This window comes from Schistocerca serialis, chromosome 4, assembly GCF_023864345.2.
Source record: "Schistocerca serialis cubense isolate TAMUIC-IGC-003099 chromosome 4, iqSchSeri2.2, whole genome shotgun sequence".
NCBI classification, from domain to species: domain Eukaryota; kingdom Metazoa; phylum Arthropoda; class Insecta; order Orthoptera; family Acrididae; genus Schistocerca; species Schistocerca serialis.
The window spans coordinates 141,826,902-141,843,662 of NC_064641.1; positions in this window are offsets into that span (position 1 = coordinate 141,826,902).

A 16,761-nucleotide genomic window follows, 5' to 3' on the forward strand; every position below is an offset into this window, starting at 1 on the left:
TGTTTTTGGATACCAGACCCCAACAGGTGTCCCTGGCGTTAACATCGATGGTGTGTTATCTACGAGATTGCCGAGCACTTTGCTGAGCACCATGCTCGCGCCTCTGCGTCGGAGAATTACCCCACAGCCTTTAGCAACCTAAATCGTCGGATGGAAGGAAAAGTTCTCTTGTTCACTACACGCCAAAGTGAACCCTATAATGCCGGCCGGAGTGGCCGTGCGGTTCTAGGCGCTACAGTCTGGAACCGAGCGACCACTACGGTCGCAGGTTCGAATCCTGCCTCGGGCATGGATGTGTGTGATGTCCTTAGGTTAGTTAGGTTTAATTAGTTCTAAGTTCTAGGCGACTGATGACCTCAGAAGTTAAGTCGCATAGTGCTCAAGGCCATTTTTTTGAACCCTATAACGCCCCATTTGCAGAGTGATAGCTCCTCAGCGACCTTGCACATTGCTCCAACACAGCTCCTGGACCAGATCGGATCCACAGATGACTAAACATCTCATGTCCGACTACAAGCGACAACTCCTCGTCATCTTCAACCGGATCAGGTGCGGCGACGTCTTTCCATCGCAATGGCGGGAAGCACCATCATTCCCGTGCTCAAACCAGGTAAAAACAAGCTTGATGGGGATAGCTATCGGCTCATCAGCCTCACCAACGTTCTTTCTAAGCTGCTAGAACGTATGGCGAGCCGGTGGTTGTGTTGGGTCCTGGAGTCACGCGGCCTACTGGCTCCATGCCAGGGAGGTTCCCGCCAGGGTCATTCTACCACTGATAAGCTTGTGGCCTCGAGTCTGCCATCCGAACAGCCTTTTCCAGACGCCAACACCTGGTTGCTAGAATGAGATTTTCACTCTGCAGCGGAGTGTGCACTGATATGAAACTTCCTGGCAGATTAAAACTGTGTGCCCGACCGAGACTCGAACTCGGGACCTTTGCCTTTCTCGGGCAAGTGCTCTACCATCTGAGCTACCGAAGCACGACTCACGCCCGGTCTCACAGCTTTACTTCTGCCAGTATCTCGTCTCCTACCTTCCAAACTTTACAGAAGCTCTCCTGCGAACCTTGCAGAACTAGCACTCCTGAAAGAAGGGATATTGCGGAGACATGGCTTAGCCACAGCCTGGGGGATGTTTCCAGAATGAGATTTTCACTCTGCAGCGGAGTGTGCGCTGATATGAAACTTCCTGGCAGATTAAAACTGTGTGCCCGACCGAGGCTCGAACTCGGGACCTTTGCCTTTCGCGGGCAAGTGCTCTACCATCTGAGCTACCGAAGTGCGACTCAGGCTTTGGCTAAGCCATGTCTCCGCAATATCCTTTCTTTCAGGAGTGCTAGTTCTGCAAGGTGCACGACTCTAGCCTATGACTATATCGAGCTGTTCTTATCCAAACAGTGCCGTGCATAGCCCAAGTAAGTAAGCTACGAGCAATATCAGACAAATTCGCAATTGGTTTGCTCATATGGGATGCGTTTTGGAAGAGCGACTAGTCAGCACTAATCATTACGTACCGTCGGAACCAATCTAGCCCATAACCACTGCACAAAACGCATGGTGGTTGCTTGCAGCTACACTTGGAGTCATCGCTCATTTGTGCATTACACTTGTGTCTGCAGAGGAAGATTGTACTCTCCAGCGAAACAATATGCCAGGAGACGTAGCTATGTGTCAGCAAGAGGTCAATCAAGACTCCAGAACAGTTCCCTGGCTCTATATGCACAGGATACTGACTCACTAGAACAATTGTGAGCTGACCTCAGTTGTGATTATAGTATGAGACTTGCGCCTGTAACGTTAAACAGCTTTGGCTAACACTGTAAAGAACATGAAGACCTACGAATATCTGAGTCTTTTCCAGATTGTGTAGCTACTAAAATTTTTTTTTAATGGCAGATACACTGGACGCTAACGCGCTGAAGCTGTAAGTGCTCAATTAACCTAATAGGTGTGTCAGACACAGTAGCAGTTATCCGTATTGTAGCGAGTCAGGGTTTTGTAACAATGGACATTGAGCGTCAGTGACAGAGGGGAGCAAATGTCATTGTTTTTCAGGGGTGTCAGGAGGGAAAGCGAGACTTTGTGGGCAGTGGAGTGGGTTCTTTCCTTGGCTCAGTGGGTGAGGTGTGAGTGGAACATTGGCGGTTCCACTATCAGTCATTTAATGACAAGTAAGATTCTTTAAACATACTCAGTAATACATTGTGTTTTAACTCGCTCAATTCCTCACGGCGGCGGTGCGGCGCGGAGTCGTAGCGTGCAGATTCCGGTGACTACTTGATACGGCGACGGCCCGTGTAGCGGCGGAACGCCAGGGGGCGTACTCTTCCACTCAATACCGTACCCGTGACCCACTGCGGCGGCTGCGCGGTCTGCTCCTTGTGAATTCGCTCGTTGCGTTATCAACAGGTGGCTATGGCGTGGTGCAAGTGCTCCGTCTCGAAATCGAACCAGCGACCCTCAGGTTCGGCGTCTTCTGACGGAGTTCGTCGACCTCTAGTTCACAAATGGCCCATTTGGTGAGGCCGCAGCCCCTTCGTCCTTCGTGCGGTTCTAGGCGCTACAGTCTGGAGCCGAGCGACCGCTACGGTCGCAGGTTCGAATCCTGCCTCGGGCATGGATGTGTGTGATGTCCTTAGGTTAGTTAGGTTTAAGTAGTTCTAAGTTCTAGGCGACTTATGACCTCAGAAGTTAAGTCGCATAGTGCTCAGAGCCATTTGAACCCCAATCCTTCGTCCTTACCAGCCACCTGGGTAAGTACCACACAAACTTCTCTCTGGTAACATCTGGTAGGCACCTTCTGCGTTCACCTATCATCTTCTGTCGAGCAGCATAGTTCCTAAGTCGTTGGAGCGAAGTATGACATCCGCTGACTAACCATCGCTCCACCCGTCCATGCGACGTCTCTTCGTCTCTTTCTTCTCTTCTGAAAGCACCCCTTCATGCCCGTTTCTCGGAGGTATTTATGCGATGTTTTCGCCAATGTCGCGAAATTTCTAGTGTGGCGACTGACTCTTTGCTCTTTGATCCACGCCTCCACGTTGGGCAGAAACGTGACCAATGTAGACTCACGTTCCGGCTTTCCCTGTTTTTCCTGTATGCTGGCTTGGTCGGGCATTGTCATGTCGTCCTTCTCTGCATTGCCAGATACGTCACGCACGTGTGTTCAGTATGATGACAGTTCCTGCAGTACTGACCGCTGATGTGCGAATTGTGCTGGACGTTTTTCTCCTTGGAAGCATTGCCCATCGGCTCGGTCGTTGATCTGTCGAAGTGCAAACTGCTGCTGCACAAACTGCCCCGTTCATCAGCCTGCTGGTTCGACTGCTACCACTTCTGAATATTGTGGCTCAACGTGTCAAAGTCTCTCGCTTTACCATTAATAAGTCTTTATGTATTTTTCTGCCGGATCACTACTCTAAAAAAAAAAAAAAAAAAAAGTAAATGTCGTGTGACTAGGGCCTCCCGTCGGGTAGACCGTTCGCCGGGTGCAAGTCTTTCGATTTGACGCTACTTCGGCGATTTGCGCCTCGATGGGGATGAAATGATGATGATTAGGACAACACAACACCCAGTCCCTGAGTATAGAAAAATCTCCGACCCAGCCGGGAATCGAACCCGGGCCCTTAGAATTGACATACTGTCGCGCTGACCACTCAGCTACCACGGGTGGACATCTGTGCTTTCAACAACTGTGAATGACGCACAATTATTCTATACAATCATGAATATCAAATTATTATTACACACCCTACGGTACACTCATTGCCCCTGTATATTTAGTAGAAGTTCGCTGAAGGCACAGGGATGGATAGTCCAGCAGCGACAGTGTACGTTTTCAAATTTACAAGGCTGTATTCTCACTAATTTCTACATTATGATTGGAACTAACTTAAAATAGTTCCGAAATTCACCTTGCAATGAAGGTTTCCTGGGGATATTCCTTACTTGTAAGACAAATACTACTGCAAACGCACATACTGTCAGAAATGAAGTTCCTTCCGTTGGATCTTGTCCACTCTTCGCTTATAGGGTGCCCAAAGGATGCTGCATTCTCGAAATGCTATACAACAGTTCAAGCAAATAACATTAGTATTTTATTTCAATAAAGCAATTGACAATACTTAACTTTGGAGTTTCATCGGTGTCGCAAGCAACATGCAAAAAGTAATGTTCACCGCTATAGACAAATTCCAGACGAGTAACTGATAAGGATCACAACTAGTTGTTCTTGTAGCACACTGCGTGAATACGTTTGACTAATGTCAGTACACTGAGGCGATCTGAGCTGTCGAGGCTGGCAGGAACAGCGCTTATATTCATTTCTTGCAGGGGGCGGTCCTGGTGTGGCTCGGTCCTTGTCATAGGGCTATTGGCTGACGTTCCTCACCGCTTTCTCTACTTTTCCGTTCTTCGTCTTCGTTCTGGCGCTTGTAGTTATGCCAGAACACTTTCCCTAACCGAGCTGAGTGGGATGTGGCTTTCCAATGCGCAGAGAAATCAAATGTCTAACAGCAAGAGAGTAAGTATTAAAAATTATTAGCTAGCGTCCACTCGTTTAACTGGCGATCATCTGCTTTGTTTACGAATAACGTAATCAGCTATTTTACATGGATTAGGTATTTGATGGTGTATGTTCGTTAGTCACTGACTGCAAAGATTCAGTATGTCTCACAGAGTATCAATAGTAATCATTTTGGTTTGTCACTCGATCAAACAATCTACGTTTCCCAGAATGATATTTAGGAAAATAGTGCAGCCGTAAAATGGAAGAAGTGTTTAAGCTAACGATCCTTATAATGGCGTAGGTAAGACAGTTCAGGTCAGATACCAATAAAACATTGCAATTTGAACAATACCAATTCTCTCACAATTCAGCTCTGAATTGAACTTTTAGGAACGGGCGCTGATAACCTCCCTGTTGTGCGCCCTACAACACTAATCATCATCATCATCAACCAATAAAACATCAGAACGAACGATGATGAACAATGGGCTGAGATTCAAGACAGTAAAAACAAAACGAGTGAATGAGACGATTCTATGTTAAATAAGACTAGGACAATGGAAAAATTCATTGGGTCATTAGCGTACGAGAACCACTGGTCATAGTTCAGTTAAAAATGTGTGAAATGTAACAAAGCAGCAAACAACTGAAGTTAGTTGACTCGCTACAGATATATCAAAGGAAGAGTCGACTATTCCAAGTTATTAATAAAAGAAGAACTTAAAAATATGTGAGGAAAAGGTTTCAAAGGAAGCTGCCTATTTCGCTTAGAAATGAATCCAGTTAAGACCCAGAAGAAAAAAAAATATAGAGTGGACAAAACGTACACTACTGGCCATTAAAGGTGTTACACCACGAAGATGACGTGCTACAGACGCGAAATTTAACAGACAGGAAGAAGATGCTGTGATATGCAAATTATTAGCTTTTCAGAGCATTCACACACGGTTGGCGCCGGTGGCGACACATACAACGTCCTGACACGAGGAAAGTTACGAAACGATTTCTCATACACAAACAGAAGTTGATCGGCATTGCCTGGTGAAACGTTGTTGTGATGCCTCGTGTAAGGAGGAGAATTGCGTACCACCACGTTTCCGACTTTGATAATGGTCGGATTGTAGTCTTTCGCGATTGCGGTTTATCGTATCGCGACAGTGCTGCTAGCGTTCGTCGAGATCCAATGACTGTTAGCAGAATATGGAATCGGTGGGTTCAGGAGGATAATACGGAACGCCTTGATGGATCCCAACGGCCTCGTGTCACTAGCAGTCGAGATGACAGCCATCTTATCCGAATGGCTGTAACCGATCGTGCAGCCACGTGTCGATCCCTGAGTCACAAGTTGGGGACGTTTGCAAGACAACAACCATCTGCACGAACAGTTCGACGACGTTTGCAGCAGCATGGAGTATCAGCTCGGATACCATGGCTGCGGTTACCCTTGACGCTGCATCACAGACAGGAGCGCCTGCGATAGTGTACTTAATGACGAACCTGGGTGCACGAATAGCAAAACGTCATTTTTTCGGATGAATCCAGGTTCTGTTTACAGCATCATGGTGGTCGCACCCGTGTTTGGCGACATTGCGGTGAACGCACATTGGAAGCATGTATTCGTCATCGCCATACTGGCGTATCACGCGACGTGATGATACTGCGTGCCATTCATTGGTTACACGTCTCGGTCACATCTTGTTCGCATTGACGGCACTTTGAACGGTGGGCGTTACATTTCAGATGTGTTACGACCCGTGGCTCTACCCTTCATTCGATCCCTGCGAAACCCTACATTTCAGGTGGATAATGTGCGACCGCATGTTGCCGGTCCTGTAAGGACCTTTATGGATACAGAAAATGCTCGACTGCTGCCCTGGCCAGCACATTCTCCAGATCTCTCACCAATTGAAAACGTCTGGTCGATGGTGGCCGAGCAACTGGCTCGTCACAACGCGCCAGTCACTACTCTTGATGATCTGTGGTATGGTGTTGAAGCTGCATGGGCAGCTGTACCTGTACACGCCATCCAAGCTGTGTTTGACTCAATGCCCAGGCGTATCACGACCGTTATTTGGCCGGAGGCTGTTGTTCTGAGTACTGATTTTTCAGAATCTGTGCACCCAAATTGCGTGCAAATGTAGTTGTCCAATGAATACCCGTTTATCACCTGCATTTCTTCTTGGTGTAGCAATTTTAATGGCCAGTAGTGTATAATGAGGTTCAAGCACAAAATGTGTGTGGGGACACAGTGGAGGAAGATTACGCGTACTTTCCCGATGACGAAAGGGCAGGAAGCGGCAAAAGTTTGTCTTATGAGGTCCTTACAACAAATGCTGACACTATAATCTGTTGCTCAGGTAAATTAGGACAACACCATTATTCCTAGGTTCTACTGTTTCATTCGAGAATGGTGAGCAAGAAGAACGAGTGTTGATAAGAATCCAAATTAATATCGAATTTCTCTTATTTTCTCATGGTGCTTATTTCAATATGTATATCGGAGGCGGTAATAATATATTATCTAAATTTTCTTGTATCGTAAGCTTAACAGTAAACGTCTCGCTCGGTCATAACGCCTCCCACGTAACGCCAGCCGTAGGAGATAGCTGAGTATCTTCTTTCCGGTCTTGCGTTATCGAAATAAATTTTCGACGAAAGCGTGCCACAGAGGAGAGACTATACAAGTTGACAATATAGACGATATTCTTCCTCGGATATGATGATTGTTGTTCGGAGAAGCCCAGAGCTAGTAAATCCGCGTAACTGGAAATATTATCTTCTGTGCCGCGCAGCCGCATTTAATTTCGCGGAATTCCATCAGATTTGAAATCCATCTGGCCGGAAGAGCGCTTGGAGCGTTACTGTCTCCGTCAGAGGGCATGGCAGAGGAGAAGGTACAGGGTGGCGCACGAAATGAGTTACCAACTGTTTCTTTCACAATTTACGACGCACATTAGATATCCCGCTGGAATCTCTACAGCAGTACCAGCAGAACTTGGAAAAACAAATGAGTTACGAAATGACGTGTAATTCATAATACTGCTGCTAGGAGACTAGTAAGCAGCAATGACTGACAATGGAAGACTGACGACACAGCAACGATCGGCAATTGTGTTACTTTTTCATTGTGACTCAGAGGCGTTTTCGACAACAGTTCAACACACGATGGGGCCCTTGCAAGAAGACCATCCACAGATTGTACGATAAATTTGTACAGGAAGGAACAGTATTGGAAACGAAGCAACCTCGGCCTAAGCCTGTTTGTTCGCCGGAGAATTTTGAAGCGGTACGAGTTGCTGTACAGAGAAGTCCCGGGAAATCGTGTAGAAAGGCAGCAGTGCAACTGGGAATATACATACGCTCCGTTCAACGCATTCTTAAAAGTGACCTCTATATGTTCCCATACAAGATGACCTGTGCACAGAAGCCCACTGAAGAACACAAGCAGCAGGGACTACGGTTTTCTCAGTGGGCAGAGGATAGGGAAGAAACTCTCAACATCGTTTGGTTTGCAGACGAGGCGCTTATTGATTTAGACTGTGTGGCTAACAAACAAAATGTACGCTTTTGGCCGGCCAGATTGGCCGAGCGGTTCTAGGCGCTACAGTCTGGAACCGCGCGACCGCTACGGTCGCAGGTTCGAATCCTGCTTCGGGCATGGATGTGTGTGGTGTCCTTAGGTTAGTTAGGTTTAAGTAGTTCTAAGTTCTATGGGACTGATGACCACAGCAGTTAAGTCCCATAGTGCTCAGAGCCATTTGAACCATTTTGTACGCTTTTGGGCCACTGAAAACCCACAAGTGCTTCATGAACGACAACATCATTCTCCGAGGATTACAGCGTGGGCAGCAATTTCCAGTCACGGACTTATTGGACCCTTTTTCTTTGAAGAAACTGTGAACAGCGAGCGTTATTTGAGCATGGTTCGCAATAGCTTCATTCCACAACTTCTTGCTACTGCCTTGCCCTTCAACAGGCAGTGGTTCATGCAAGATGGAGCAAGGCCACATACTGCAAGCACTGTCTTGGAGTTTTTACACGAGCATTTCGACATGAGGATCTTTTCAGTCAGGTTTCAAGGTCACTTCAATGACGGACAAAATTGGCCCTCCAATAGTCCAGATCTCAATCCATGTGACTTTTTTCTTTGTGGGTACCTAAAGGAAAAAATTTTCCCGACACGTCCACGTGATTTAATGGAGCTCAGAAGACTTATTCTTCAAGCATGCAGTGAAATTACGGAAGGCTTGTGCCGTAGGGTAATCACTAACTTCAGTGTTCGTTTGAAGGTAGTTAGGAAACGAAATGGTGGACATATTGAGCATGTGCTGGATTAGAACAAATCTCCATGGACTGCTCTTCATCGTAATTATATGTTCCTTTCAGATTGTATTGACAATAAAGTTTATATTCAAAAACAAAATGGTAACACATTTCGTGCCCCACCCTGCAGTTAAAGGGTGCGCCGACCTGGTGGAAAGGAGGGTGTGACACGGGCGGGTCTCAAGTGAGGCGGCGTGTTGTCGTGGCCAAGCGTGTGCTGTGGCCCGTTGGCGAGAGTGCTGCCTTTGCTCATTGCGGGTTTGTCGGGGCAGAGTGTTAAGTCCTTGTCGCCAGATATGGTATCTTGCCCAGTCGTCTCGTATAGGGTGCCTAAAGGATGCTGAGTTCTCAGAATGCTGTACAACAATTCAAGCAAAAACATTAGTAGTTTTATTTCAATAAAACAGGTTAGACAATACTTAACTTGAATGTACTACATGTTGTCGCAAACTATGGACGACAGGCACTATGCCGGCCGCGGTGGTCTAGCGGTTCTGGCGCTGCAGTCTGGAACCGCGGGACTGCTACGGTCGCAGGTTCGAATCCTGCCTCGGGCATGGGTGTGTGTGATGTCCTTAGGTTAGTTAGGTTTAAGTAGTTCTAAGTTCTAGGGGACTTATGACCTAAGATGTTGAGTCCCATAGTGCTCAGAGCCATTTGAACCGACAGGCACTATAATTCGAAGCCCATTGCTATATGCAGTGTTCCTGCAAGTTTGACACACAGTTTGTGGATCACCAATACTGTTCTCGTAGCACTCTCTGCTAGACAGTGCTAATACTCCACTAATGTCCGACCGAGGCTGGCATGAGTGGCGTTTATATTCACTTTGGCTAGATGCCGCTCCTATTGGGGTGACGTCGTTTCACCGCCTTCTCTGGTCTTGCGTTCTTCTTCTTTTTCGTTCCGGCGCTTGTGGTTACGCCAGAACGTTGTAAGAGGTTCATTAGGAGTTTCATTAATTTTCGCTAGCGCACCTGAGCAGATGTAATTTCGATGGATTGCTCACGCGCTGCCTGCGATATGGAATATCTGTGCTAGAATAGAATCGCAGGTCAGAGCAGTGTTGGCAGTAAGTCGAGTTTAATAGCTCGGAGAGAGCAGTCGTGTTTTGTAGCTCGCACAGAACACTTGAGTTATGGAGTTCGGACAGGGCAGTGCAGCGGTCGACTTGTGTAGGGCCGGTCGTGCAGAACGATGGTGGTGCCTTAGCGATGTGGTGTAAGGAAAAAAAAAACAAAAAAATAGTGTTCTTTGTTGCCACGTAAATATGTTAATTGCCACAACTGATTTAACCACAGTTGTAATGTTAAAATCCCATCTAATTCCTTGCAGAAATGTTTGAATAATAACTTTTGTTCTGAAGAGAACTTTTGTCAATCATTTATCTGAGTTTAAAGATTTTACGAATTTTTCCTGCGCATACTCATGTTGATTAAGAAAAAGAAAATCAGTTGTTTTCCAACAAATGAAAATCTAGTGGCCAGCATTGCACTGGGCTGTGCCAAAAATTTCTTATAGGAGCAGATATATAGATAGCGTTATCTGACGACATTGTGAGGTAAGAATTTTTTAGTTTAATCAGGATCATTTCACAGGGCCATGATGCAGCGCTGTTGGCGTCAAAACTTATTAATTTCGACATGCAGTCAGTCTTTAATGGAAGGTCACATTACAACTTGACATTTTATTATTGGAAAGAAATTTTTTATTGGGAACTTAAACGAGATTTTTTGTGTTGGGAGGTTACGCTAAATGTGAATATTACAAATATTTTTCTGTTGGGAGGTTACAACATTCCTCCCCCACCCCCCTTCCCCCGTCAAAGTGAAAGTGACGGACCGCGTCCTGTAGGGAGTGCAACCACGCCGAGGGAGGCAGGAGTGTGGTCCCATCGTCGGTAGCTGTGGCTTCAAGGGACGTCAAGCTTCCGGCCGTACCCGGCCATCCAGCGTGTTCTGTGGCGGAAACGTCTCAGGGAAACGACCAGAAGGATACGCGTCCACCTCCTGATGCCATAAACCAGATGAAGAAGGTGGCGACTGCTGTTGTGTGGGCGGATCCACTCCGTCCGTAGGACGAGAGGAGGCGGAGGGGGCGAAGGCTCCGTCTCCATGAGGTCGTCCCGCGGCGTTGCGATCACACCTTCTGGCAGCTGCTGTGGCCGTTCTGTCCTCTGGATCAGCGAATCTGGGGGAAGAGAGACTGAAAGATGATCGTGTGCATGACAGAAGCGATGATGATATTAATGGCGGCGCTGCAAGCCATCTGGACCTAAAAGAAGATACATGCAAGCGTCAAGTCGGCGGACGATCTCGATTAGCGCCCACCGTCTGCTGCCGCTAACAAACCCTGTAAAAGACAACATCATGCAGCGCGAAGCAATACTTGCGGCCTTCCTTCGGCGCCGGATGCTGAGGAGGGTGGAACAGGTGGAGCAGCGTCTGATGGCGGCGGCCGCGAAGCAGTTCCGCCGGCGATGGTCCATCTCGTGGATGCGATAGATATGAGGCGAGAAGCAGTTGTAATTCTTGATCCTTGGTGTGTGTGTGGCGCGAAATTGCGCCATCTGCTGCTTGAATGTTCTGACAAAACGTTCCGCTTCGCCTTTTGACTGTGGATGGGACGGTGCACTAGTTAGATTCTATACGCCATTGCGTTCACAGAATGTTTTAAATTCATGTGACGTGAACTGAGGTCCATTGTCTGACACCATTACTTCAGGTAAACCTCCTAGGTAAAAAAAAAAAAAAATGGATGACAACACCTGAATTGTGCTACGTCACATTGTCGAGTTCACTGGCACAGCAAAAGTATCGGAGCACTTCAGAGTTCTTTATGCTATTCAATGAGTGGTCAAGATGTGCGGATGTATTTTAGCAAAATGTTCAAATCTGAATCAGCTTCCGTGGCCTGTGCCATTTTCTTACAGTTCAGCGAAAAAGACTGAAGCAATTCAAAGTCCTGAGCATCGACGCGACAACAAGACGCAGCAGAAACGTCAAAGTCAATATCGGAGACAATCGGAAGACGTGAAAGCGCGACCCCATTTCCATGTTGAGCCGTCGGACGATACAAAATCTCGTACTGGTATTGGGACAACAACAAAGTCCATCTTGGCAATTTTTGGGTAGTTCGTACAGGAACCGGTTTCGTCGGATGAAACAAGGACTGAAAAGGCTTGTGATCCGCTACTAAGTAGAATTTTCTGGTGTACAAATAGTGGTGAACTTGATGACACCATACACAATAACCAAAGCCTCTTTTTGCCAATCTGAGAATAGTTACACTGAGCTTTGGACAACGTTTTTGATGCGAAAGCGATAGGTCTGTCTTTATCACCAATTCTGTGCGAAAGCACTGCACCGATTCCTAAAGAGAATGCGGCCACTTGCAATACAACTGGCTTGTCACGATCAAAGTGAAATAAGCATATTTAAGTTTTTGAAAAGCTGCTTGGCACTCATCTGTCCAAACAAGGGGACATTCTTGCGACGCAAGTGATGCAATGGAGCTGCGATTTGTGAAGCATTCGGTATGAACCGAATATAATAGTTCATTTTCCCTAAAACTGTCTGCAATTCTGTGACATTGCGAGGAACTGGCAGGTCACGTATGGAGGACAAATGTGACTGAAGAGGATGTACAGCTTGAATGTTTATGACATGACCAAGATACTGCAACTCAGGTTTAAGAAAATCACACTTTCCAATCTATACTGCATCAGATAACACACGAAACAAAGCACGTAAATTTGGAATATGTTCTTCAGGCGAACGATCTGCGACTACAATATCGTCCAAATAGTTTGAACACTTTGGCACTTATGCAGTCATCTGCTCCAAATACTATTGAAAAATGGTGGGTGGGTAAGCACTGCCAAAAGGCAAACGCAAATATTTAAACAAGCCCAATGAGTATTTACTACACACACTTCTTTAGATTCTTCAAATGGTTCAAATGGCTCTGAGCACTATGGGACTCAACTGCTGTGGTCATCAGTTCCCCAGAACCTAGAACTACTTAAACCTAACTAACCTAAGGACATCACACACACCCATGCCCGAGGCAGGATTCGAACCTGCGACCGTAGCAGCAGCGCGGCTCCGGACTGGAGCGCCTAGAACCGCACGGCCACCGCGGCCGGCTTTAGATTCTTCATCGAGCGGTATTTGAAGATCGCATCGCGCAAATCAGTTTTTGAAAAGCAGTGTCCTGCACCTAATTTGTCCATAAGATCCTCGGGGAGTCGCAATGGATACGTACCAATTACAGTTTGTGCGTTGACTGCAGACTTAAAGTCAACATAGAGGCGAATGCAATCTGAAGGTTTGGGGAGCAAAACTAGTGGGTGTGCCCATTGACTAGCTGATATGGGCGCAATAACTCCGTTATCTTGCAATTTTTTAAGTTCAGCAGCGACTTTGTCCTGTAATGCAAAGGGAACAGGTCTGGCCCGGCAAAATTTTGGCTGAGTGTTGTCTTCCCTAAACCTTCAGGAAAGAGTTCTGGGAATTCTGTTAGCAAGCAAGCTACACTGTCTTTTGCATTGAATGCAGACATTGACAACATATTGTCCTGAATGTTGAAGTCAAACAAATCACATGAATCAAGAGGAAGTGTATTCTCACACACGCGATTGTAGCACTGTAAAAGTAACACTGTTCGCATATGTGAGCGGTACGTAGCAGGCAAAGTACATGTTGTGAGAATGGGAATGTCTTGTCCATTATAAGCCGTCAGTTGCGTGCTAGTTTTAGACAGGCGTGGGGAGCCTAACAGTTCGTGTGTGTGTCGATTTAGTAATGTGACAGAGGCACCCATGTCCAACTGAAATTTCCCACGTTTCCCACAAAAAAGTAAATGAACAAAAAGTATGTTTTAATGACGTACCACTGACGAAACTGCGTGCCTGCTAGTTGAAATATACTGCACTAATGACATGGCCCTAGTGACTACATTTTTGTGAGTATGCTGAAATCTTATGGTTGTTCCATTGCAAACAAACAGATTGTACATCTCCTTTTCTACCCCAAACATAACACTGAGCTTGTCGGGAGGGGCAGTCGTGGCGTTTGTACCGTGAATAACATCGAGGGCAAGACTTAATTCTGTTCGCCTGTGTAGCCGCCTGCTTAGCGAACTGCCTATGCGGTGTGGAACTTCGTTTACTCGGCGTAGTTAGCGCAAGCCGCCGGTGTGGAATGGGGTGACTGCAAGCAAGGGACTCAACCCGCCGAATACCAGGCTGCTGAGACGTATGAGCCGACAAGGCACCGGAATCGTACTGATATAGTATTTGCACTACCTGCTGAAATGATGGAGCAGACTCTTTCAACATCTGTTATTTGAGTTTGACAATAGGTACATTGTACACGATCGCACCACGCAACATAATATCTGAATTTAAAGCACTGCAAGCACATTTAAATTTGCATTTCCTTGTGATACCTTGAAAATCTGTTACGCACTCACGATAATATTGTTCTGACCATATTTTGCAGTTGAAGAATTGATACCTAGCTGCTACCATATTCACTTGTTGATCATAACAGTTGTATTGTATTGTATGTTAACCGGGGACCTAGAAACGACCGAGAGGCTGCGTCACCGCCGCAGCCGCAGTGGTCCACAACCCCACGACGACTATGGCAGTCCACTTCACCCCTCCGCTGCCTCACACCGAACCACTCTTTTAAGATTATTGTCCGGTTCGGCCCCTGGTGGACCCCCCAGGGAACGTCTCACACCAGATGAGGGTAGCCCCTATGTTTGAGTGGTACAGTAACGGTGGTGTACGCGTACGTGGAGAACTTATTTGCGCAGCAATCGCTGACATAGTGTAGCTGACGTTGAATAAGGGGAACCAGCCCGCATTCGCCGAGGCAGATGGAAAACCACCTAAAAGCATCCTCAGACTCTTTGGCTCACGGGTCCTCGACACAGTCCACCGGGCGGATTCGTGTCAGGGCGCCATAACAGCTAGCGAAGCAGTAACTTGGTCATAATTAAGTTCACTCGGAGTGGCGTTAGAAAAGAGTTTTTGAATTAATCTGAATACTGCACTTCCTACCGTGGATAATAGACAGGGAAGTTTTGCAGTACCTGCAACGTTGTGGGCTAGTAGGTGTGCCTCAAAACTCGAGCCATTCTTCTTCATGTTCACAAAACTGTCTGAAAGGTTGTATAGCAGCTGTAGTGGAAGGTGCTTTTCCTGTCGAGCGCGCCGCGTTGGCCAGTAGCTGCTGCACCATGTTGAGCAGTGTAGACATTTGCTGCGTCTGAAACTGAAACATCTCCATTAGCTGTGTGGCATCTAATGCTTGCGGCTGTGGCACCTGATCAGGGGGTAGGACAGGTGGGGTGGACATGTTGGAAGACAGAAATGCAATAGACAGACAAAAAAAAAAAACAAAGGAAAGTTCTGCAATGCTCACCACTTATTAGCAAACACGACAAGAAACTGTTAAAGCAAACGAGCGTCCATGAAAAGTAAAGACAAGAGAGAATTAAAGCGCCACCACAATATAAACGAAACGTTCGTGGCCAAAGGGCACTGGGTGCGGAGGATACTCGTCGGCAAAACTGTTGAATCCTTGTCGCCGTATGCGGGGTCTTGCCCACTCGTCTCGTATAGGGTGCCTAAAGGATGCTGCGTTCTCGGAATATTATACAAAAATTCAAGCAAATAACATTAATAGTTTTATATCAATAAAGCTGATTTGACAATAGTTAACTTCAGCGTACTACATGTTGTCACAAGCGATGGCGACAGGCAATATAATTCAGAGTCCTTGAATGTATGCAATGTTTCTGCAAGTCTGACACACAGTTTGTGGGTCACCAATACTGTTCTCGTAGTACTCTCTACTAGGCCGTGCTAATAATCTACTAATGTCCGACCGAGGCTGGCAGAAGCGGCGCTAGCCCCTAATATCGTGGTGACGTCCTGGTCAGCACGCTATTAGCCCACTTCGTTTCACCGCCTTCTCTGGTCTTGCGTTCTTCTTCTTCGTTCCGGTACTTGTGGTTACGTCCGAACACCGAGTGTTAGTCACGGATGTGAACTTTGCTCGTTAAAAGCTACTTCGGCAGGACAAAGTGTGGTGTCACCGCCAGACACCACACTTGCTAGGTGGTAGCCTTTAAATCTGTTAGTATACGTCGGACCCGCGTGTCGCCACTATCAGTGATTGCAGACCGAGCGCCGCCACACGGCAGGTCTAGAGAGACTTCCTAGCACTCACCCCAGTGGTACAACCGACTTTTCTAGCGATGGTTCACTGACCAATTACGCTCTCATTTGCCGAGACGATAGTTAGCATAGCCTTCAGCTACGTCATTTGCTACGACCTAGTAAGGCGCCATTACCAGTTACTATTGATACTGTAAAACATGTACCGTCAAGAGTACATGGATTAAAGTTAAGTATTCCACCAGCTACGTCAGTTTTTTCTACAGTCTAATTTCCTTGTCCTGTTCCAGACCTCACGCCAGCCTGCGTGAGCTAATACGCGTGCCTTTCGGCTTCCTCTCATACCGGTGTTGGCTCTCCTGCCAACCCACAACACTATGTAGCGGCATGTACATATCGAGAGTAGGATGTGCCCATTTCATATGGGAGATGTGTGGCAACTTTTGGGCTGTGAAAAGGCCAACCGCTCATAACGGCAGGGAGTGGGGAGACATCCGGTCACTGAGAAACATGGACATAGTCCCGACCTCTGGCTGGCGTCTTTCTCTTTTGCTGTCAGGTCTTAGGGGCAAGAGCGATGGACGCTCGCTGTCTTTACAACGGCTGTGAGCAGTTTTCTCACAAAAACCATACGTTTTGGGCAGGAACACGCCAGCTCGCCGCCACAGCTGTGCTATTATCTGGGAAGTTTCGCAGAAATGTTCGCCGAGCTCTACAGGATAGCTGATAGAACGGCG